We start from the raw sequence: 24,059 nt of genomic DNA, 5'->3' as shown, positions 1-24,059 counted from the left end.
TTTTTACCTTGCCCCTTCATCTGCTGTGTGTTTCTCTGTCTTCTCATTTTGCTTACCTTACTGTGTTTGCAATCTCCTTTTCGCAGGCTGCAGGTTTGTAGTTCCCGTTGTTTTTGGTGTCTGTCCCCAGTGGCTAAGGTTGGTTCAGTGGGTTGTTTAGGCTTCCTGGTGGAGGGGACTAGTGCCTGTGTTCTGGTGGATGAGGCTGGATTTTGTCTTTCTGGTGGGCAGGTCCACGTCTTGTGGTGTGTTTTGGGGTGTCTGTGACCTTCTTATGATTTTAGGCAGCCTCTCTGCTAATGGGTGTGGCTGTGTTCCTGTCTTGCTACTGTTTGGCCTAAGGTGTTCTGCACTGTAGCTTGCTGGTTGTTGAGTGGAGCTGGGTCTTGGCTTTCAGATGGAGATGTCCAGGAGTTTTTCACCGTTTGATATTACATGGAGCTGGGAGGTCTCTTGTGGACCAATGTCCTGAACTTGGCTTTCCCACCTCAGAGGTACAGCCCTGACACCTGGCTGCAGCACCAAGAGCCTGTCCTCCACACGGCTCAGAATAAAAGGGAGAAAAAGAGAAAGAAAGAAGAAGATAAAATAAAATAAAATTAAAAGTTATTAAAATAAAGAATAATTATTAAAAAGTTTTTTAAGTAATAAAAAAAGAAAGAGAGAAAGAAAGAGCAAGCAAACCAAAAAACAAATCCACCAATGATAACAAGGTCTAAGAACTATCCAAAAAATAAAAAAAAAAGTGGAGAGAGAGAACTGTAGGACAAATGGTAAAAGCAAAGCTATACAGACAAAATCACACAGAGAAGCATACACATACACACTCACAAAAAGAGAAAAAGGGAAAAAAATATATATATATATTGTTGCTCCCAAAGTCCACCTCCTCAATTTGGGATGATTCATTGTCTATTCAGGTATTACACAGATGCAGCGTACATCAAGTTGATTGTGGAGATTTAATCTGCTGCTCCTGCAGCTGCTGGGAGAGATTTCCCTTTCTCTTCTTTGTTCGCACAGCTCCTGGGGTTCAGCTTTGGATTTGGACCCGCCTCTGCATGTGTGTCTCCTTAGGGCGCTCAGACAGGACAGGGTTAAAAGAGCAGGTGATTCAGGGGCTCTGGCTCACTCAGGCTGGGGGGAGAGAGGGGTACGGAATGCAGGGCGAGCCTGCAGGGGCAGAGTCTGGCATGAAGTTGCACCAGCCTGTGGCATGCTGTGTGTTCTCCCGGGGAAGTTGTCCCTGGATCACGGGACCCTGGCAGTGGTGGGCTGTACAGGCTCCCAGGAGGGGAGGTGTGGATAGTGACCTGTGCTTGCTCACAGCCTTCTTTGTGTCCGCAGCAGTAGCCTTAGCATCTCATGCCCGTCTCTGGGGTCCGCACTTTTAGCCGCAGCTCACGCCCATCTCTGGAGCTCCTTTAAGCGGCGCTCTCAATCCCCTCTCCTCGCGCACCAGGAAACAAAGAGGGAAGAAAATGTCTCTTGCCTCTTCGGCAGCTCCAGACTTTTTCCCGGACTCCCGCCCGGCCAGCCGTGGTGCACTAACCCCTTCAGGCTGTGTTCACTCAGCCAACCCCAGTCCTCTCCCTGCGCTCCGACTGAAGCCCGAGCCTCAGCTCCCAGTCCCGCCCGCCCTGGCGGGTGAGCAGACAAGCCTCTCGGGCTGGTGAGTTCCGGTCGGCACTGATCCTCTGTGTGGGAGTCTCTCCGCTTTGCCCTCCACACCGCTGTTGCTGTGCTCTCCTCTGTGGCTCCGAAGCTCCCCCCCCCCGCCACCCGCAGTCTGCGCCCGCGAAAGGGCTTCTAGTGTGTGGAAACTTTTCCTCCTTCACGGCTCCCTCCCACTGGTGCAGGTCCCCTCCCTATTCTTTTGCCTCTGTTTTTTCTTTTTTCTTTTGCCCTACCCAGGTATGTGGGGAGTTTCTTGCCTTTTGGGAGGTCTGAGGTCTTCTGCAAGCGTTCAGTAGGTGTTCTGTAGGAGTTGTTCCACATGTAGATGTATTACTGATGTATCTGTGGAGAGGAAGGTGATCTCCACGTCTTACTCTTCCGCCATCTTGAAGCTCCTCCTCCCTGTTACTTTTAATAATTTTTCTTTGTCTTTAATTTTTGTCATTTTGAATACTTTGTGTCTCGGTGTGTTTTTCCTAGGATTTATCCTGTATGGGACTCTTTGTGCTTCCTGGACTTCCTTTCCCATGTTAGGGAAATTTGCAACTATAATCTCTTGATATATTTTCTCAGGTCCTTTCTCTCTCTCTTCTCCTTCTGGGACCCCTGTAATACGAATGTTGGTGCATTTAATGTTGTCCCAGATGTCTCTTAGGCTGTCCTCATTTCTTTTCATTCGTTTTTCTTAAATCTGTTCTGCAGCAGTGAATTCCACCATTCTTCCAGATCACTTATCCAATCTTTTGCCTTGGTTATTCTGCTATTGATTCCTTCTAGTGTATTTTTCATTTCAGTTATTGTATTGTTCATCTCTGTTTGTTTTTTTCTTTAATTATTCTAGGTGTTCGTTCTTTAATTTTTCTAGGTCTTTGTTAAACATTTCTTTCATCTTCTTGATCTTTGCCTCCATTCTTTTTCTGAGGTCCTGGATCATCTTCACTACCTTTATACTGATATCCTTCTCTGGAAGGTTGCCTATCTCTACCTAATTTAGTTCTTTTTCTGGGGTTTTATCTTGTTCCTTCATCTAGTACATAGTACTAGTACATCTAGTACATCTAGTACATCCTCTGCCTTTTCATCTTGTCTATCTTTCTGTGAATGTGGTTTTTGTTCCACAGACTGCAGGATTGTAGTTCTTCTTGCCTCTGCTGTCTGCCTTCTGGTGGATGAGGGTATTTAAGAGGTTTGTGCAAGCCTCCTGATGTGAGGAACTGGTGGCGGGTAGATCTGGGTGTTACTGTGCTGGGCAGAGCTCAGTAAACTTTAATCTGCTTGTCTGCTGATGGGTGGGGCTGGGTTCCCTTCCTCTTGGTTGTTTGGCCTGAAGCAACCCAGCACTGGAGCCTACAGGCCCTTTGGTGGGTTATTTATTGGCAGACTCTGGGAGGACTCGCACCAAGGAGTACTTCCCACAACTTCTGCTGCCAGTGTCCTTGTCCTCACGGTGAACCACAGCCACCCCCCGCCTCTGCAGGAGACCCTCCAACACTAGCAGATAGGTCTGGTTAAGTCCCCTATGGGGTCACTGCTCCTTCCCCCTGGGTCCTGATGTGCACACTACTTTGTGTGTGCCCTCCAAGAGTGGAGTCTATGTCCCCACAGTCCTGTTGAAGTCCTGCAATCAAATCCCGCTAGCCTTGAAAGTCTGATTCTCTGGGAATTCCTCCTCCCGTTGTTGGACCCCCAGGTTGGGAAGCCCGATGTGGGGCTCAGAACCTTCACTCCAGTGGGTAGATTTCTTTTTCTTTCTTTTTTTTTTTTTTGCAGTACGCAGGCCTCTCACTGTTGTGGCCTCTCCCATTGCAGAGCACAGGCTCCAGATGCACAGGCTCAGTGGCCATGGCTCATGGGCCCAGCCGCTCTGCGGCATGTGGGATCGTCCCGGACCTGGGCACGAACCCGTGTCCCCTGCATCGGCAGGCGGACTCTCAACCACTGCGCCACCAGGGAAGCCCCTAGTGGGTAGATTTTTGTGGAATAATTGTTCTCCAGTTTGTGAGTCACCCACCCAGCAGTTATGGGATTTGGTTTTATTGTGATTGCGCCCCTCCTAACGTCTCATTGTGGCTTCTCCTTTGTCTTTGGATGTGGGGTATCTTTTTTGGTGAGTTCCAGTGTCTTCCTATTGGTGATTGTTCAGTAGTTAGTTGTGATCCGGTGCTCTCTCAAGAGGGAGTGAGCACACATCCTTCTACTCTGCCATCTTGAACCAATCTTATTTGGTTTAATATCACACATTGCTTACCATTTTCTGTACAATATGGAAAATCTTCATTTTTAGACCCTTAGTTTAGAGTTTGATATGCTTCTGTTAATACTGAGCTTGAACCACATATATTGTGAAGGGTTCTAAGCTAATTGTCACTGAATGCAGGAAAAGGTACAGTGATTCCAGGAGGGCAGTTTTTCATGGACATGAAAGACTTGGGCTCCCTCCTTCACTGCCTCTCAAAGTCAATAGATACAAAAAGTAGAAGGAAGCCTGAGATATTTGTAATTAATTGAGCAGTTGGTGGTAGGTATGTTATCTTAAGCAAATTCCAGACAACACATTATTTTATCTGTAAGTATTTCAGTCTGTATCTCTAAAACCACTAAGGATTCTTTTAAACCTAACCACAATCTCATCATTATACCTTAAAAATGACAATAATTTGTTAAGTCTATCAATATTCCCAGTTGACTCACTAAAATTTTTAATTTTTAGTTTAATTTTTTGAAATCCAAATAAGAATCTTACAATGCAATTAGTTAATGTCTTATAAATTAAATCTCTTTTACTCTCTATCTCTCTTTCTCTCTCTCCTTGCAAATAATTTGTTGATAAAAAGCGAGTTATCGGGCCTCCCTGGTGGCGCAGTGGTTGAGAGTCCGCCTGCCGATGCAGGGGACACGGGTTCGTGCCCCGATCCCGGAGGATACCGCATGCCGCGGAGCGACTGGGCCCGCGAGCCATGGCCGCGGGGCCTGTGTGTCCGGAGCCTGTGCTCCACAGCGGGAGAGGCCACAGCAGTGAGAGGCCCGCGTACAGCAAAAAAAAAAAAAAAAAAAAAAAAAAAAGCGAGTTATCCACATTCTGTGGAGCATCCTACACTCCAAATGTTGTTAATTGCATCCTATGGTGTCATTTAACATCCTCATCAACTCTTAATCTTTAACATTCATCACTCTTTGGTTAAAACTAGGTAAACTTTTTGCAGAAAAGGTGGCTAAATGCTTGCTTTGTCCTTTTATTTATCTACTTATGATCATGCTTTGGGAACTAGGAATTGCTTCCAAAATTCCTAATTCTCAGTTCAAGTTTCTTCCCAATACACATGCAGGCATCTATTAACTTCTACTTATTTTCTTATTCGTTGTTTGGATTTCATACATAGAGTGACTCTGGAAAGTATCTTGAAGAATACAATTTAATGGAGAGGATAGAATGGCAGGCTGAGCGTCATAAAACAGTTCCTCACACTGGGATGTAATGAGTTGACAGCGAAAAACTCTCAATGACCATGTCAATGATTTTTCATCATCTTACAATAAAGTGCTGAGGCTACACCCAGTAGCAGTTTGAATAACATCCCTGAAAAGAGTGTGTTGCTCACAGTAATATTAGCTGTTTAATTTCGTGCACTTTTCCCCCAGATATTATTTCATAAAATATGAACTCCTCAATTAATGAGTTTGTATTTTGTTCTAACAATTTCTTTCTAAAGTATGGCTGTAGAAAAATAGAGCTAAGGCTCTCAGGTTCCAGTACTTGGACATATCATGGTGTATATGTGAAAATCTCTGATTAAAATCTATAAATTCTAATAGATGTTGATTTAAAAACATCTTATTTATGTCCTAGTTGCACAAGTGGGAATAGGCAATACTTGTCTTTGCTGTTAACTGCTTGCTTTTCCCTTGGTTTGTTTGCTTGTTGGTTTTAAATTTTGTCAGTATGTCAACCCTTCAGAAGTTTGAAAAAGGGCTTGGAATTTATACAGTTAATATTATATGTGGATAACCACAGTGTTACTAGAACTTTAAAAATATATTTTGGAAAGCCCTCACTTGTCTTTAGCTATGTTAATCAATGAAACGGAACTGATATCATACTAGTCCTTTTCTGTTGCTGTTTCCTTGAAGAAATTACTGGATCATGTGCCAAATGACCTGAGTTCTGGCCCTGATATTTACTAACTCTGGGAACATGAGAAGGTCACTTTTACTCATGATACCACTGGGAGTCAGTTCTCCTGAGTTTCTGCATTTCTTGTGAGTAGAGGCACTGACAGCCTTTGTTGGGCCTTGAAAAGATTATCTTCCCAAGGATGTTTGTGTAGTGAACAGCCTTGGAAGTCAGAAGGAGAATCTTCCCCCAGAGCAGAGGACAAGTTTAGTTATTCTCCAGCATAATAAAGGTAATGTTTTCTTCTGGGCAAAATGTGGGCAGGTTGCTCTGCAACCCATTAAAATAGTAGGGTTCTCTAAGCTTGGGGCTCCTCAGCTGTGACACAACTCATTGCCCCCATGTGCGTAGCGCATGCCCCTCCTCGGCGCTATGAAGGCTTCGTCTGGTACATCTCAGTATTGTCTAGAGTAGCTGCATGATGTAAACCTGAAGCTCATGCTTCTTGCTGTGCTGTGAGTGATGAATTGTTCTCTTTCTGACCCAGGAGTCTTATGACTTCTGTCAGTTGCCATAATACAGTAGCAGGTTAACTTGCTAGCTTCCAAGCAGAGTAAAAGCTTCACAGTTCTTAACAGGTCACATAATTTGCTTAGTTTTAGAATTAAGGGACTGGTCTATAAATTGGTTTAAATTTATTTTTTAGTTCTTATTCAATACAGAAAAGAAAGAGTCTTGTTTCATGTCCTCAAGGACTTAAAATCTTCCTGAGGCTGAAATGTGTAAAGAAGTGTTGCAGACACTGTACCTTCAGCCCAAGTGGTCATGTCTATAACCCGCTTGGAGAACCGAGTTGGTTGGAAGGTGAGAGGAAAGAGCAACTTCCCTAGGGCATGTGTTTATCTTATTGTCTGACAGAAAGGAAGAGAATGGAGATTGTTATCTGCCATGACTAGGAAGTCTAGAAAAGAAAGACAGCCCCCCAGGGAATGGAATCTGATCTCAGAGGTGAGAGGGACTACAGGAATTATTTTCATGAAAAACCATTGAGATACAGGAACACAAGCAGAGCTGTTCATGTCTCCAGTGACAAAGCATAAAACAGGATGGGAGAGGTGAGAATCCTTCCCACTTCTGCACAGAACAGCCTTCTCAGCACCAGAAAGGCTCAGTCTGGTACATCACGGTATTGTCTAGAGTAGCTGCATCTGAGAAGCCACAGATACCATGGTGCTCAACAGGTAACCAACATCAGCAGTGGACACAGCAGTACCAGTGTCAGCCTGGAGGGAGACAGGGGATGTCATTTGTAGAACCAGCTTCTAAGTACATGTGGAGCTGCTCTGGGTATTACTAAAAATGTTTGACAGGTAATTCCCAGGGTACTGAGTTACTACTTGGGCAGGTTGGGACAAAACCTAATTCATTTTTACCCATTATCAGCCATTTGTACCCATGACTAGTGAGGCATGAGGAAACTCAGGTTACACAGTAAATACAGTAGAACATGATGTGTTGTAACAAAGCTCAATATAATGGAAACACAGAACAGAAAATATTTGGGCTAGATCTTGAGGGATAAATAGGCTTTTGCTAAGTAAGCAATAAAGAGAATCCTTTATGGAGAAAACTGTTGCAAAGGCATAAACACTGGATTACAGATTTCAAATTGAATTTTTAAATTTTAATTTGCAAGAACCAAATTATCAACACTTTCAAGATTGAATTGTAAATACCCAACTAAGAACAAAGAGAAAATGTTCAAAAGGTACATTTTACATATACAAATCCAAATTTCTCACCTCAAAAATTATCTACAGTGGTAGTGCTTCATGCTTTGCAAACTCAATTTCTATTGATAAAATACTCTTCAATTGCATTCTTGGGTAGTATCCTTCCCTATATATATGTACACGTTCATTCTGTGCCAGTTTGCCAATAAATATTGTCTTCAATTTTTTTCCCAAAATGCTGTATATCACCTTAATATTTTATTTTTCAATTAGTGTTTAGCCAATTATTGATTTAAATAAATTGCAATATATGCATAAATCTTTAAGGGTATAATTTCTTACCCATAAGCTATTTACCTCTATTTTCAACTTCTAATCATCAACCAAGGCCAGTTAGGAGAGTTTGAAAGAATGAATATTTGAAGAGCCTCATGTTTAGGCAGACGTTTGAAAACAATGGGAGAAATACCTCTACACAGTTTGTGCATTGTATTTGATAGGGAATATGCTGTGGATGAATAATGCTTTGGCTGGTCTTTGTGGCTTGATGTCTTAAATTTTTTTGTCTCATAGTGATTAAAAAAATCAAAGTAAGATACAGCCTAGAGAAGTGAGGCATTACTAAGTTTGAAAAGTTCTAAAAGTTTTCTTATGATTTCCCATATATTCTTTGATCTTTTATTTGGGGGTTTGCAGCCTTATTTGTCTATAGGTGTCATAACATTATCTGGTAAGTAATATGATAAATTATATTATTACAAAAAAATTTGATATATTAAATCACTCTGTTCAATTGAAAGGAAGAATTTTCTTTCCTAAAAAGTGATGTGACTTTAAACCTAGCTGATACAAAATATCCAGCAGCATAAATGTTTGTCTTTTTATTTAGACTAGTTATCCATTATACCCAGTATTCCATTTATGACATTGACATTTTAGTTGTTTTATAACAAACTACTTCATTGGTCTCCATGACCCATAATTCAAGGTAAGATATATGTAGAATAAATCAACAATATCTCCCATTACACATGTTCTTCTTACCATGTGGCTTTGACACTCCTCCCATTAATAGGTAAGGTCTATGTTTATTTATCTTGAATCTGGGCAAGCTTGTGAATACAGTGGAAGCAAGGCTATGTGCTTTCTGAGGCTAGATTTTTAAAAGGCCATACAGTCTTTACCTCTTTTTGGGGGGATGCTCACTCTTGGAATGTGATTACCGTACTATGAGGAAGCCCAAGCAGCCACATTGAGAGGTCCAGCTGAGGTTTCAGCTGACAGCTAGCATCCATACACCAATCATGTGGATAAATGAGCCTTCAGATGATTTTATTCTACAACTCTCAAGTCATTTCCAGCCTTGGAGCCTTCCTAGCTGAGAACTCAGACATGAAACAAAAGTCATTCCAACTAAACTCTTTAAAAAAGTTCCTGACCCACAGAAATCATGAGCATAATTAAATTTTTGTTTTATGCCACTAAATTTGAAATTGTTTATTATGCAGCCACGGTAACTAGAACAATATATTGTTCCTAAAATCCTAATTCCTTTAATAACTCATCTATATTATTGTGCATTAACACTTTTCCAATGTTTGAATTTTTGGCTTGTATGACTTACACTAAAAGATATTTTCTCTAATTTGACCGAAATTCTTTTTCATGGCCATGGCCAAATTTTGCAATAATCCTAAGTAAGAATATTCAGAGCAGAGAGAACTGCAAGTACAAAACCCTGAAAATGGGGCTTCCCTGGTGGTGCAGTGGTTAAGAATCCACCTGCCAACGCAGGGGACACGGGTTCGAGCCCTGGTCCAGGAAGATCCCGCATGCCGCGGAGCAACTAAGCCCAGGTGCCACAGCTACTGAGCCTGCGCTCTAGAACCTGCGAGCCACAACTGCTGAAGCCCATGCGCCTAGAGCCCATGCTCCACAACAAGAGAAGCCACCGCAATGAGAAGCTTGCACACCACAACGAAGAGTAGCCCCTGCTCTCCACAATCAGAGAAAAGCCCATGCGCAGCAACGAAAACCCAATGCAGCCAAAAACAATAAATAAATAAAATAAATAAATTTATTAAAAAAAAAACCCTGAAAGTTTGGAGAGTTTGAGGGACTGAAAACAGATATGGCTGGATGTAGGGAGAGAAGAAAAGAGTGGTAAAGTTGTGTCACAGACAACTCTTACCTTAGGAAGCAAGATGAGGACTTTGCATTTTATTCTAAAAACTCTAGAAGGTTTTACACAGGATAGTCATGTGCTTTGATTCACATTTTGTAAGATCACTGAAGCACAGGGAATGGTTTGTAGCCTTCAGAGGAAGCAGCACTACGAATCAGGGAACTAAGACAGGAGTGCAGACAAGAGACGAGGGGCCTGAGTAAGGGTAGTAGCAGCAAAGCTGGAGCAAAGGACATAAATTTGGGGTAGATTTTGGAGATAGAAATGACAAGAATATGACATTTCATGACTGGGTTTGAGACAAGGAAATGAATTAAGGATTACACCCAGTTATGTGGCTGGGATAACTGAATGGATTGGGAGGAAAGAAACAAAATTGGGGAAAACATAATATCACAAAGGAAAAGGTTTGAGGTAGGTATAATCAAGAATTAAATTTGAGATATTTTTTTCAGTTCTGCTTTTAAGTCCCAATGAAAACAACCAGGGAAACAGACATGCGTTATGGTACAAACTAGTATGTTGATCTGGTCAAAGTCCAGTCCATGCAAAAAGAAGAAAATATAATTTTTATCTAATAATCATTTTAGAACCAACTGCATTTATCCAGATAGGCTATATTTTTTGTTCTAATTTCTCTCTAACATAGATAGGCTTGATGAGTAGACCAAATTTTAATTCAAAGTGGTTTTGTTCCAGTATTTTTATCTGTTTTATGCCTCAGTTTGCATCAACTGGACTTCCTTTCTCTACTACACAGTGATAGAATGAAGAATAAAATGTACATAATGCACAATATTCTTAGAAAATACATAAATATGAATTTGTCGAAGCTGATTACCTATCCAAAGCCTTTGGCAGATTTGGAACACTCTTGAGAGGGAGTGTTTATAAAGTTGCTAAGGTCAGAAACCCTGGCCAGGTAATAAAACTGTAAACAGCAAGGAGCTATTTTTCAATATCAGTGAATAGAATATGGGTAACTCATAAGCAGGAGCCTCCCCTCTAAAGAATTTTATTCTTGGCATCCATTTGTTGGAAAAACTAGATACTTAGGGGTGTGTCCTTAAAATACTAAAATCTTCCATTTGTGGAAAGTTTAGTAGTACTAGTTGCAAATAATTACCCTTAAGTGGAGAAAAAAAAAATGTGTATATGTAGTTCTCATTGATGTTTAAAAAATAAGCAAAACGAAACCAACCCAAACTACTAATATTGGTGTGATCTGAGTGTTGCTTTCTCTTTCTACAAGCAATATTGCCACACTTTGTCTAAGAGGAAGATGTTTAAGGTTACTCTTTCCTTATATGGTTCAATGGTCATGTGAGAAAAAGAATTCAGTCTTCACAATAGATAAGGGAACACTGCCCCCAGCTTTGTTGTTGCTGTTATATGGTGGATTAGAAGTAGTCAGGGTAGCTGCCTTCTGCATCCATACAAGTGGTTATAGCGTTGATTGCTTTTAAACAAACTACATTAGTTGTTTTCAACTTCGACTATGTGTTGTGTGTGTTTTGTGTGTGTGTGTGTGTGTGTGTGTGCACAGGCATACAAAATTGATGTGTTTTTTAGACATCAAAGACAGCATGACCACGTAACTGTTGGGAAGTTAAAAGCGTTTTTCTCCAGCTCTGTCTCTCTTACCACTTTGGGTTATGAGTTTCCACCACTGGACTATAAATTGTTGCAGGCAGAAACTGTATCTAACTTCGCATTTAGCTTAGGTTAGTACTTAACACATGCTAGGAAGTAAACATTTGTCAAATTGAATGTAATTGCTCTTCCAAGTGCTCCCTCTGTCTTTTCTGTTCCTTCACACATCTTGCAGCAGCAGTTTTCTCTCATTCATTATTTATTCATGTTTTTAGGCAACATCCTTCGCATTCTATTGAAGGTATTTACATCTAACAACAGTGAACAGTAATCATTTGTTTGCTTAATTCAATAGCTTCTTATCAGGCCTCATCCTGTTTGACCTCTTTGCAATATTTAGTGGAGTTATCCACACCTCATACTTGAAATTCCTTTGGCTTTTGTCTGCCTCCTTCACCTTTTCCTCTTCCTATCTACAAAATCTCTCCCTCTTTGTGTTTACCATTATATTGGGTAGTTAGGAAGGTTTTGCCCCTAGACCTATTCTGTTCTCACTCTACCTGCTCTTTCTAGCCATTTTCATCCACTCTTAGGGCTTCAGCTCTCAAATCTATATTGATGATGTCTAAATCTATGTGCAATTTCCGACATTATTTTCTGAATATTTTTCTTTGCATATTGAACATCTCCATTCAGACATAGTATAATTTAACTTTGGCTTAAAACAACAACAACAACAGAAATGGACTCTGGCTAGTTTAGTCAAAAACAAAGCAAGAAAGGGAGGCTTACTCCAGTGATTACTAGAGAACTCCAGGAGCCTAAGGGCTGCCACAGGAGGCCAAAGTCCTGAGAGAAAATCAGGAACATTCTTTCTCCTTCTCTCCCCTGCACCTCTCTCTGAGTATCTGTTTATGCCTTCCCTCACACTGGCAACTAACTTAATGTATCTTTCAGCCCGCATGTTGGAATGTGACAACTACTGGTCACCAAATTCACATATTCCCAGTTTCAGACATTCAGAGAGGGATCAATTTTGCTTTCTGTGTTTCAGATTAATAATTGGAGGCAAGGACTCTTAGTGGCCCATTCTAGAAAGATATTACCCCCCAACTGGTTCATTCTAGCCACAGGAAATGTCCCTTGTACAAATGATGGCTGCTTCAAACCCATGTGAAGGGAGGAGAGACACGTCTCAAGAACAGGAGATGAGTGAAGAGGTAAGATATGCTTGGCTAGAATAAATAACAGGTTTCCATTACAATGCCCTATAGGCACATTAAACTCTTGTGCCAAACTCATTATTATCTGCCAACCCGGCCTGACCTCCTGAAAGAGAGAGATCTCCAGATCCCTTCAGTAAGGGATATAATCCTGCCCAGGTGCTTAAAGTGGAAATTGCTGCATTGTCTTTGACTCCATCCTCACTGCTTATATTCAGGCATTTTCTAGTCTGTCAGTTCTGACCCTGAACTGTCTCACGGCCTCATATTTCCCAGCCCCACTACCACTGTCCTCTCACGGCCTCTCATCTCCTGACTCTATCATCTCCTTCTCCAGTCTTTGTCTGTACTAGGCTAGCAGGCTATGCCACATCACTTCTTTGTTTAAAAACCATCACAACCTGTAGCATAAAACACAAATGGTCCAGCTTTATGTCTGGGCCCTCTTCATTCAGAGAATCCCACCACTATCCATAGATATCCTTTACTCGATCTAATAAACTATGCTATTTACTCAGTCCCCTGGACTTTTGTATATGTCAATTTCTAACCCTGAAATTGCCTTACCTTCTTGTTTATTTGGCAAAATCTTTCTCATCCTTCTGGATTTTTACCTCAAGACCCAATTCCAATATCCTCCTCTCTGAGAAGCCTGTCTTGACATTTCACATCACCAAGGAAATAATCTTACCTACCTGAACTTCACTCAGTACAATATTTTTAGCATCTCTTAGTTTTTCTACAGTTTATTTGTTTTATGTATTAGCATTTGGACAATTTAATGCATTTTATATTTTCCCCTGTCCTTTAGAACCTCACACAGTCTGGTGTGGGGAAAGAATACATGAATATTCATGAATAAAAAATACGAATATTTTCATTATCAAATGTGGATTTTAAATGGGCTTCTTCTTGGTATGTAAATTTTTAAATTGTGAGGAATCTGTTTCCAGTAGGATGTCTTATACAAAATTACTCAACTTAGAAATTGTTACTGAGTTCTACCTATGTGATCTATGGCACTGCTGAAATATCTCCACCACCAAGCAGGTTACTCTGTAGGGCTGAGAATGACACATAAACAAAATATTACAAGTCAGATTATAAATGCTAGAGGTACAAGAATATGCCTACAGGAAAAAAGAGAAAGGAAAGATTAATTTTGGTTGGAAATTAGCTTTACAAATGAAACCACATAAAGCAGAGGGGCACATAGTCTCGAATGGCACCCAAAATGGTCAACTAAATGAACACTGCTTTTTCTTTTTAATTCTGCATAAATGTGGTACATACTGTACAAATTCTGTTCTCTAACTACTAAATTATTTTTGTTAACTTACAACAGCAGTCATGATTTATAATGCCTACAAAAATCAGCATAAAACAAACATTCTTAAACACACAAACACTACACATGCACAGTTGCCAAAGGTGGTAATTTCATTGGCTGAGCTTTCTTTGAGTTAAAGGTGAAGATTAACATGTGTTAAAGTGAGGGTTTGCTAAGACTTAACTATGGATGTTAGATTTCCTATATAAAGCAGTAAGTCAAATACTAAGCCAAGAGAGAAGTGTTTGTTCTTCACTTAAACTTCCAACCCCAGGCATCATGTATTTAAGACCAAGCTTAAAGGCAAGCCTTTGGAGAATACAGCATAATGTTGGCAAGCAAGTCATTCCCAATTAAGCAAACTAAGTCTTGAGAACAAAACTATAATAAATGGTCAGAGAATTTAAGAGAACAAAGCTCAATGTGTGATGAAATCTTGTTTTTCTCATTTCGTTGCTTTCTTCCTGGTCCCTCTCATTAAGAATTGGCATTAAATGCTCTGTGGGATCAGATCAGAAGTGCACAGAGGATTTAGGCCTGCTGTAAGAGCACATGCCTCCTTGGGATTGGTAGCAGCTGTCTGAATGAGTAGTCCCTGTGATTTTAGGAAAGATTATAGAAAGCCTTCAACTGGTGACTTCAACTACCGAAGGCCTTAATGCACATATCAGTTCATGTAAGTAAACATTACCTCGGGGAACAGTGAGAACGACACCTTCACATTTATCCCACTAAAAGGCAGGTTAGTTGGCTAGACTCGGAAACTTTTAATTTTACTTTAAAAGAATAAAAAATACATCTTTTCAGGCTGTCACAATTGGCTACCAAAATAAATAATTCCATTAGATTGATTTTTCCATCAAACATTTGATAAATGACACCTCAGTTTCTTATTCACATTCCCCATGGTTGGGCTCTATTATTTTCATTTGTATTATTTTGAAAACGCATTTTTAGTTCATACATAATGAATGAGTGACTAATAATATACAGATATATTCCTAAGTGCTTTTATTCTTGATTATTCATGACATCTTATTTCTTATTCATCTGGCAGGCTACAGAGCTCTAGGGAACAAAATGACCTTTTCGTCCATGACCAGTAAAAGATGGAAATGCATTTTATATGAGTAATCTCTCTATTGATCAGGATTCTATCAAGGATTATCTGAGATGAATGATGGTTATTTGGCCAGTACATACCAGTATGCCATAGTGGTCAGCATCGGTTTTGATTAGTCAGTGCCCTGCTGAATAGCTCTAGATGGGTCTATACATATATGACAGTTATTTGTCTCACGTTATATTGTGCCTTTTCATTTTTTTAAGTAAACTCGTGTTCAAGGCTAACTGAAAGAACGTTTGGAAGTTGTACTCATATTACTTTGGGCACTAATAGCTTTTGCTTTTGTGCCTGCTTCTCTACCCCTGCTCCCATGGCATCGCCCACCGTGTCATTCTGATATGTGCTGTTCCCCATCAATTCTCAGAAGCAGACTTCATATGTCATTTACTTTACTTAATCTGTTTCAAAACCTTAGTATATTTTTTCATATTTTGCATTAAAAAAATTATATATCTGCCACCTTCAGAGAAGATCCAAGTGCCAGGAAGCTGTAGGCAAGGTGGTGTGCTTGGTTAGTTATTCAATCCATGTATGTTGAGGTTCTACCCTGAGCCAGGAACAACTAGAAGTATGACGGCAGGTTGAAAGAAACAGGTTGGGTGGGGCCTATCGGCTGGGTTACGGTAGAATCTTGAGTTATTGAGTTAACCCTTTTACTCTAATAGGAGCTTTGATTGGCCTATTTTGGGAAACCAGGAAGTGTTGACTCTAATGCTGCCACCATAATTTTCAAGTTTAAGACTTTTTTTTTCCATTCACCTTGATACCTCTTCGTAGGATGGTTAAGTCTGACGGCAGCCTATGATGTCATTTCTCAATGCAGTGCTTTATCTGATATTAACTCTTACTTAAGTACATACCATTCTGTGATTCATTCATAAAAAGCACCCAGAATATGAGTTCTCACAGTAAAATCATCTATGTCATCTCTATTTCACAGATGAAGTCACTCACAACCCAAAGTCTTGGTAACTTAACCAGGGTCTTACATCTATTAGCAGCAGATCTGACATTCTTATCCTAATTCTATCAGAGACTTGACTAGAATTAGTCAGAATTAATATTCAAGGATCATTTTTTGGTCTATTTATTCATATTAAGCTATTATTAATTGATTGATTTAACTAATATTGATTAGTTTACCTTTTCATTGTTAACATAAATTTCACTAATTTGTATAAATTTATCCCATTCCTAGGATTGCATGGCCACCATGCTCTAATATTCAAAGGAATGATATTTACTCCCTATGTGTACTCCATGCTCATAATATTCCTTGTCTAGATACAGGCAAATATGTGCAGTTCTATATGATGGGGCTCAGAGAAGACAAGATGGAATGAAAACTTGGTAAATAAAAATTCTGTATCCATTTCCCAAAATATTGATCTTAATAATCTGTATTTTAAACAAGAAGCAAAGTGGCTGATGTCATGTATTTAATTTTCCTCCAGAGTTAAAATTTGAAAACTCAGAGGCTATTTCAGAATGAATGCTGGTTCCTGTTGCTTACCAGACTACTTGAATACTATTCTTTACACTACCTACTTTTGTTTTATTAATGACCTACTATCCTTTTGCCAGAAAATGTGATGCTTTGTGTTAGAATAACAAACAGAAGAGGAACTTGTCTCACAAACCATTTATTATTGCTCAAAACATTATAATTAACCATACTCCATTTGTTCTCATATATAAACATAATAAAAGGCACAGTTAATGATACCTCAAAGGAACAAATAATTTAAAACTGTGCCTAATAATTTATTGGTATAAGTAGCTTAACTATAAGGGAAATGGCATCTGGTGCTTGCTCGAAAATATTTAGCCTCTGGATTATAGTGAAGGAGCACTAAAGGAAGGGGGGGAATACAAGCAAATAATATTGTAGGATTCTGGGGTTTTTTTAATAGGCTTTATTTTTTAAAGCAGTTGTTAGGTTCATAGCAAACTTGAGCAGAAGATACAGAGATTTCCCATATACCCCCTGCCCCATACATGCATAGCCTTCCTCATTATGAACATCTCCCACCAGAGTGGTACAATTTGTTACAATTAATGGACCTACATTGACATATCGTTATCACTCAAAGTCCATAGTTTACATTCGGGTCCACTCCTTGTGTTGTACATTCTGTGGGTTCAGACAAATGTATAATGACATGTATCTACCATTATAGTATCATACTGAGTATTTTCACTGCCCTAAAAACCTGTGCTCCACGTATCTATCCCTCCCCACCCCCTAACCCCTGGCAACCATCGGTCGTTTTATTGTCTCCGTAGTTTTGCCTTTTCCAAAATGTTGTATAATTGGAATCACATAGTATGTACCTTTTCATATTGGCTTCTTTCACTTAGTAATGTGCATTTAAGTTTACTTCATGTCTTGATAGCACATCTCTGTTTAGCACTGAATGTACTCAATTGTCTGGATGCACCATGGGTTTGTTTATCCATTCACCTACTAAAGGACATCTTTGTTGCTTCCAAGAGCAATTACCAATGAAACTGCTGTAAACATCCCTGTGCAGGTTTTTATGTAGACATAAGTTTTCAGCTCCTTTGGATAAATAGTAAGGTGCATGTGTGCTGGATAGGACTCTGTTTTTTAACCAACAGGATTTAGATGGGAGGTGGGAAAAAGGCTCATAGTGACCTCATTCTTCATTGTTTCTCTAAAATTTTGGGGAAAAAACTGTTGTCTCTCAATTCCCAAGTCATCTGCCTGAAAGTCATAAGTACTGTTTGTAGCTGAGCCTACCTGCCAGGGGTTTGCCATCTGCCATTTTTCCATAGAGCCCTGCACATATCCCACAAGTCAGTGCTTCTGATACAGCATTTCCTGACGACTGTACCTATTGAGGACTACATTCTGTGATTCTTCCCTTTCCCATATCATCTATACATCTTACAATAAGACCAAAATGTGTGCTTTTATAATTACTAGAGGAGTAAACACAGTTCTTCTCCAACAAGATTATCACTATTTTCAGCCACTAAAGGAATTATTTAATTTGCCTTTTAAAGATAGAACAACAAAATTGTTCTCTCACCAAAAATTAATTTCTACAACCTTTTAATTTATAATGAAATCAAACAATTAATAATTTTAATTGATAATAAATTATTAATTAATTATTGATTGATTAAATAATTAATTAAATAATTATTTGATTTATAATAATTAAAATCGTCAAATGTTTGCAAATATATAATTTGTGTATTTACAAAATGTAGCTTTTAGTATGAATGAGGTGCTGCATATCTGATCAAATGATTAAGGGGAAATAAAACAGGAAGTTTTAAGAATCACTTCTCTAGGATATTAGAGATGATTATACTTATTTTTTTCCTTTTAATTCAAGATACAATTTAGATCTGAATTGGAATACGTAAAATAAAAAGTGATGGAAACAAAGGAAAGTTTTTATGTAGTGAGGACCTTTTCATAAAGAATGCTTTTATGAACTCTTACTGTTTTAAGATCTATGGTAATAAATTTGTATGGTAATCCATAGAATTCTACAGGTTGATGTGCTGAGTTATGCTCCTAATATATGTTAAATATATACAGTTGTGAGACTTTGGTATTCATAGTGAATTCATGAAGGTGGCCCAATAGAATTTCTGGCCAGAAAAACTTATCCCTTTATTAATTCATTAATCTATTATTTCAGTGTATTTTATTGTGGTAGGTACACAGATTGTAAAGCCTTGCCCACATTAAGATATGTCAGTTAGGACTCTTACTTAAACTATTGCAACAAACCCCTAACTGGACTCTTTGTTTCTACTCCTTCTCACTCTAACCTGTTTTTCACATTGAAGCCAAGCTGATTTTTCTAAAATCTTGTTCTTATAATTCTACGCAAATCTTTAACCAGTAAATGGCAACCTGTTGAATTTAGGATACAATGTAAAATCCTTAACCTGGCCTTCCAGGTTCCTTATGGTCTGACCCCTGCTTCCTCCAGCCTCACCACCACATGGTCTCCCTCTCTGCTCACTAGACCACAGTTTCTGGCTGTGGACGCTGGCTCTTTGGCTCTTGAGCCTTCGCTTTTGCCTGATATGCTCACCATCTCATTCTCAGCCTGGCCAAACCCTGCTCATCCTCAGCTCTCTGCTGAAAGACACTTCATCAAAGCAACATTCCCTGAATTAGATCCTCCTCATAGACTCTTTCATCAGTCTTCATTTGTAATTGTTATATATATCTCTACAGTGATTTAATAGAAGTCTCTCTCAAGAGACCATAACTCTATGAGTGCACAAATTGTGTCTACCATATCTCCATAATGCCGACAGTATTTAGCATAATTCCTGGCATATATAAAACATATACTCAGAAATTAATTATTAACGTTTAATCAAATGAGTGTGTGAATGCTCTAATGGTACCTAGATACATGCAAGCTTCTCCCTTAAACAAATTAAAATTAATTCACCAATCTTTAATCTGCATGTCCAATTTCTAAATTGAGATGTGTGAAGATAACTAAAAGAGGGGACTTTGTAGAAAGACTGGCATAAAGATCTTACAGCTTAAAGTAGCGAAAGTGAGTAAAAGAGCAAAAGAGAAAAAAAATCAAAGAAATTATTAGAAAAATAAGTTAAAGTGAGGAAAAGTGGAGTGCTAGTTTTAATTTAACAGCCATGCTATAAATCTTTTCATTTTTGGTGGTATTTTTTAATATTCTGGATTTTTCTGGGAAGTAGACTCTCTTTCCTTCCAAAACGTCACACAGGAAATATCTTTTATTGTCTACTCCAGGGCTTCCAGGTCCAAGGGTTTGACTTGGCTCAGTAGTCAGATACCCAAATTCACCTGCTGGGTGTTGAGATCAGTATAGAATCAGGCTCTCCTGCCCATGTGAATTCATTTATTACTTAATCCTTAATCCATTTTACTTCTTCATTAAAAGCAGAGTTTTCTTTCCTACAGAACTTTTGAGAATCAAGGCACTTTCTTATCATGTTACATGTCATGGAGAGTTGCAATAAAAAGATTAAATTAAAAAACCAAATTATGTGGGTGTACTAAGTGTGATAGGTTTTCTAAACCTGATCTGAATTGAAAGGACTCTAGCTTTGAAGTAAATACAAACATATGAGTTCTAATTGTACAAGTTCAATTTTAACAGAAGACCAAAATCAATTTGAGTCATTATAGTTAAAAATATGTAATTTTATTTTCCAGGTTAATGAATAAAAACTATTTTGGTATCTCATTTATAATTACCTTAAAATTCAGATGGTTTTGGTAGTATGATGCCAAGTCAAAATTAAAAACATATTTTTCTGAGTGATGCATTTAAAGATTACCAAAAAGATATTTTAATAGGAACACAATTAACACCTCATAAAGAATTAATAAAAATATATCTATTCTGACATTATAATTCAGTAAGGTCATAATACTGCTTTAAATTATTATTTAGTTTAATTATTATTTAAATTGCTTAATTATCTTTTTCCTTAAGGGTCTATTTAAATGTGTATACTTCTCACTGCAGCAGTTGAAACCACATAATTCTTATTCCCAAAAATGTTATTTCACTACACAATAGAGGTGAAGGACCAAAAGGATTACCCCCAAACAAGTAGATGAATATTGTACAGCTTTTTTTAAAAGTAGATATGCATCTAATAGGAAAGTGATAGGGAACGGTACTCAAGATGAGATATGAAGAAAAAGTAAAGAACTCTGAAATAACAATTAATGAGTTTTATTATTTAACTCTGAAAGAACGTTTAAGTTTTTAATAGCAAAGAGGAATCTAGTAGAGAAAAATCCTCTTTTCTTTCTTTTTTTAAAAATCTATTTAATTAAATTAATTTATTTATTTTGGCTGTGACGGGTCTTGTTTCGGCTCTCACTGCGGCATGCGGGATCTTAAGTTGTAGTATATGAGCTTCTTAGTTGCAGCATGCATGCAGGATCTAGTTCCCTGACCAGGGATCAAACCTGGGCCCCCTGTATTGGGAGCACAGAGTCTTACCCACTGGACCACCAGGGAGTCCCCTGTTTTCTTTTTAGTATTGGCTTTGACTGTGAAAATAGTCAGTCAATGCCTTTGATGTCTTTGGGAACCACTGTTCAAAACATTAAATTATCAAATATGTCATAAAATAAGAGACTTTTAGAGAAAAAAAGTCATCCATCTACATTATACATATTCAATTTCAATTTGCATAGTGAAATACATTGAAATTTTATCCTCAGTGTGATGGTATTAGGAAGTGGCCTTTTGGAAAGTAATTAGGTCATGAGAGTGGAACTTTCATGAATGGGATAGTATCCTTATGAATGGGACCTCAAAAAGCTCTTACCCTCTTTTCATCATGTGAGGATACAATGAGAAGTCAGCCCTCTGCAACTTTCTCTGAGAGCCCTCACCAGAAGCTGACCATGCTGGCACCCTGATCTGAGACTTCCAGCCCCCAGAACTTTAAGAAGTAAATTTTGTTGCTTAAAAGCCACCCAGTCTATGGTAGTTTGTTACGGTAGCCCAAATTGACTAAGACATCATTATATGTTATTTCCTTTTCATATAAAGGAAAACTATTGCTTCTTGAAATCACCTATCTTACTAAATTCTCTTATTCTGTCTTATATTGGGTTGGCCAAAAAGTTTGTTTGGGTTTTTCCATAACATCTTATGGAAAAACTAGAACGAACTTTTTGGCTAACCCAGTAGTTTACCAGGTATTTCTCTTAGAGGTTCTGGCTATGTAACCATACTTCCTGCAGATGATTTTAATTATATTTTCTCTTTTCCACTTTTTATACCACTCTTCTCTTTTCTAATTAAATTGAACATTCTACTAGGACAACATTAAGTTTCTTGGTAATATTGATAGAAGTACCTCTAGTATTTTACAGTTAGGCATGATCCCATATTTCTTTTTTTCCTACTGAAAACTTTTTTTTAAGTTTATTTTATTTTTATTAAAAATTTTTTTTCTTATTAGTCATCCATTTTATACACATCAGTGTATACATGTCAATCCCAATCTCCCAATTCATCACACCCCCACACCCATCCCCCCGCAGTTTTCCCCCCTTGGTGTCCATACCTTTGTTCTCTACATCTGTGTCTCAACTTCTGCTCTGCAAACCGGTTCATCTGTACCGTTTTCTAGGTTCCACATATATGTGTTAATATACGATATTTGTTTTTCTCCTTCTGACTTATTTCACTCTGTACGACACTCTCTAGATCCATCCACGTCTTTACAAATGACTCAATTTCGTTCCTTTTTATGGCTGAGTAATATTCCATTGTATATATGTACCACATCTTCTTTATCCATTCATCTGTCAGTGGGCATTTAGGTTGCTTCCATGTCCTGACTATTGTAACTAGTGCTGCAATGAACTTTGGGGTACATGTGTCTTTTTGAATTATGGTTTTCTCTGGGTATATGCCCAGTGGTGGGATTGCTGGGTCATGTGGTAGTTCTATTTTTAGTTTTTAAGGAACCTCCATACTGTTCTCCATAGTGGCTGTATCAATTAACATTCCCACCAACAGTGCAAGAGGGTTCCCTTTTCTCCACACCCTCACCAGCATTTGTTGTTTGTAGATTTTCTGATGATGCCCATTCTAACTGGTGTGAGGTGATACCTCATTGTAGTTTTGATTTGCATTTCTCTAATAGTGATGTTGAGCAGCTTTTCATGTGCTTCTTGGCCATCTGTATGTCCTCTTTGGAGAAATGTCTATTTAGGTCTTCTGCCCATTTTTGGATTGGGTTGTTTGTTTATTTAATATTGAGCTGCATGAGCTGTTTATATATTTTGGAGATTAATCCTTTCTCTGTTGATTCGTTTGAAAATATTTTTTCCCATTCTGACAGTTGTCTTTTCATCTTGTTTGTAGTTTCCTTTGCTTGGAAAGCTTTTAAGTTTCATTAGGTCCCATTTGTTTATTTTTATTATTATTTCCATTACTCTAGGAGATGGATCAAAAAAGATCTTGCTGTGATTTATGTGAAAGCGTGTTCTTCCTATGTTTTCCTCTAAGAGTTTTATAGTGTCCGGTCTAACATTTAGGTCTCTAATCCATTTTGAGTTTATTTTTGTGTATGGTGTTAGAGAGTGTTCTAATTTCATTCTTTTACATGTAGCTGTCCAGGTTTCCCAGCACCACTTATTGAAGAGGATGTCTTTTCTGCATTGTATACCTTTGCCTCCTTTGTTATAGATTAGTTGACCATAGCTGCGTGGGTTTATCTCTGGGATTTCTATCCTGTTCCATTGATCTGTATTTCCGTTTTTGTGCCAGTACCATATTGTCTTGATTACTGTAGCTTTGTAGTATAGTCTGAAGTCAGGGAACCTGATTCCTCCAGCTCTGTTTTTTTCCCTCAAGACTGCTTTGGCTATTCGGGGTCTTTTGTGTCTCCATACAAATTTTAAGATTTTTTTGTTCTAGTTCTATAAAAAATGCCATTGGTAATTTGATAGGGATTGCATTGAATCTGCAGATTGCTTTGGGCAGTATAGTCATTTTCACAATATTGATTCTTCCAATCCAAGAACATGGTATATCTCTCCATCTGTTGGTATCATCTTTAATTTCTTTCAATGGTGCCTTATAGTTTTCTGCATACAGGTCTTTTGTCTGCCTAGGTAGGTTTATTCCTAGGTATTTTATTCTTTTTGTTGCAATGGTAAATGGGAGTGTTTCCTTAATTTCTCTTTCAGATTTTTCATCATAAGTGTAAAGGAATGCAAGAGATTTCTGTGCGTTAATTTTGTATCCTGCAACTTTACCAAATTCATTGATTAGCTCTCGTAGTTTTCTGGTGGCATCTTTAGGATTCTCTATGTATAGTATCATGTCATCTGCAAACAGTGACAGTTTTACTTCTTCTTTTCCAATTTGCATTCCTTTTATTTCTTTTTCTTCTATGATTGCCATGGCTAGGACTTCCAAAACTATGTTGAATAATAGTGGCGAGAGTGGACATCCTTGTCGTGTTCCTTATCTTAGAAGAAATGCTTTCAGTTTTTCACCATTGAGAATGATGTTTGCTGTGGGTTTGTCGTATATGGCCTTTATTATGTTG

The sequence above is a fragment of the Mesoplodon densirostris genome, chromosome 5, assembly GCF_025265405.1.
Source record: "Mesoplodon densirostris isolate mMesDen1 chromosome 5, mMesDen1 primary haplotype, whole genome shotgun sequence".
Taxonomy (NCBI): domain Eukaryota; kingdom Metazoa; phylum Chordata; class Mammalia; order Artiodactyla; family Ziphiidae; genus Mesoplodon; species Mesoplodon densirostris.
Note: the sequence above shows the minus strand (reverse complement) of the source record.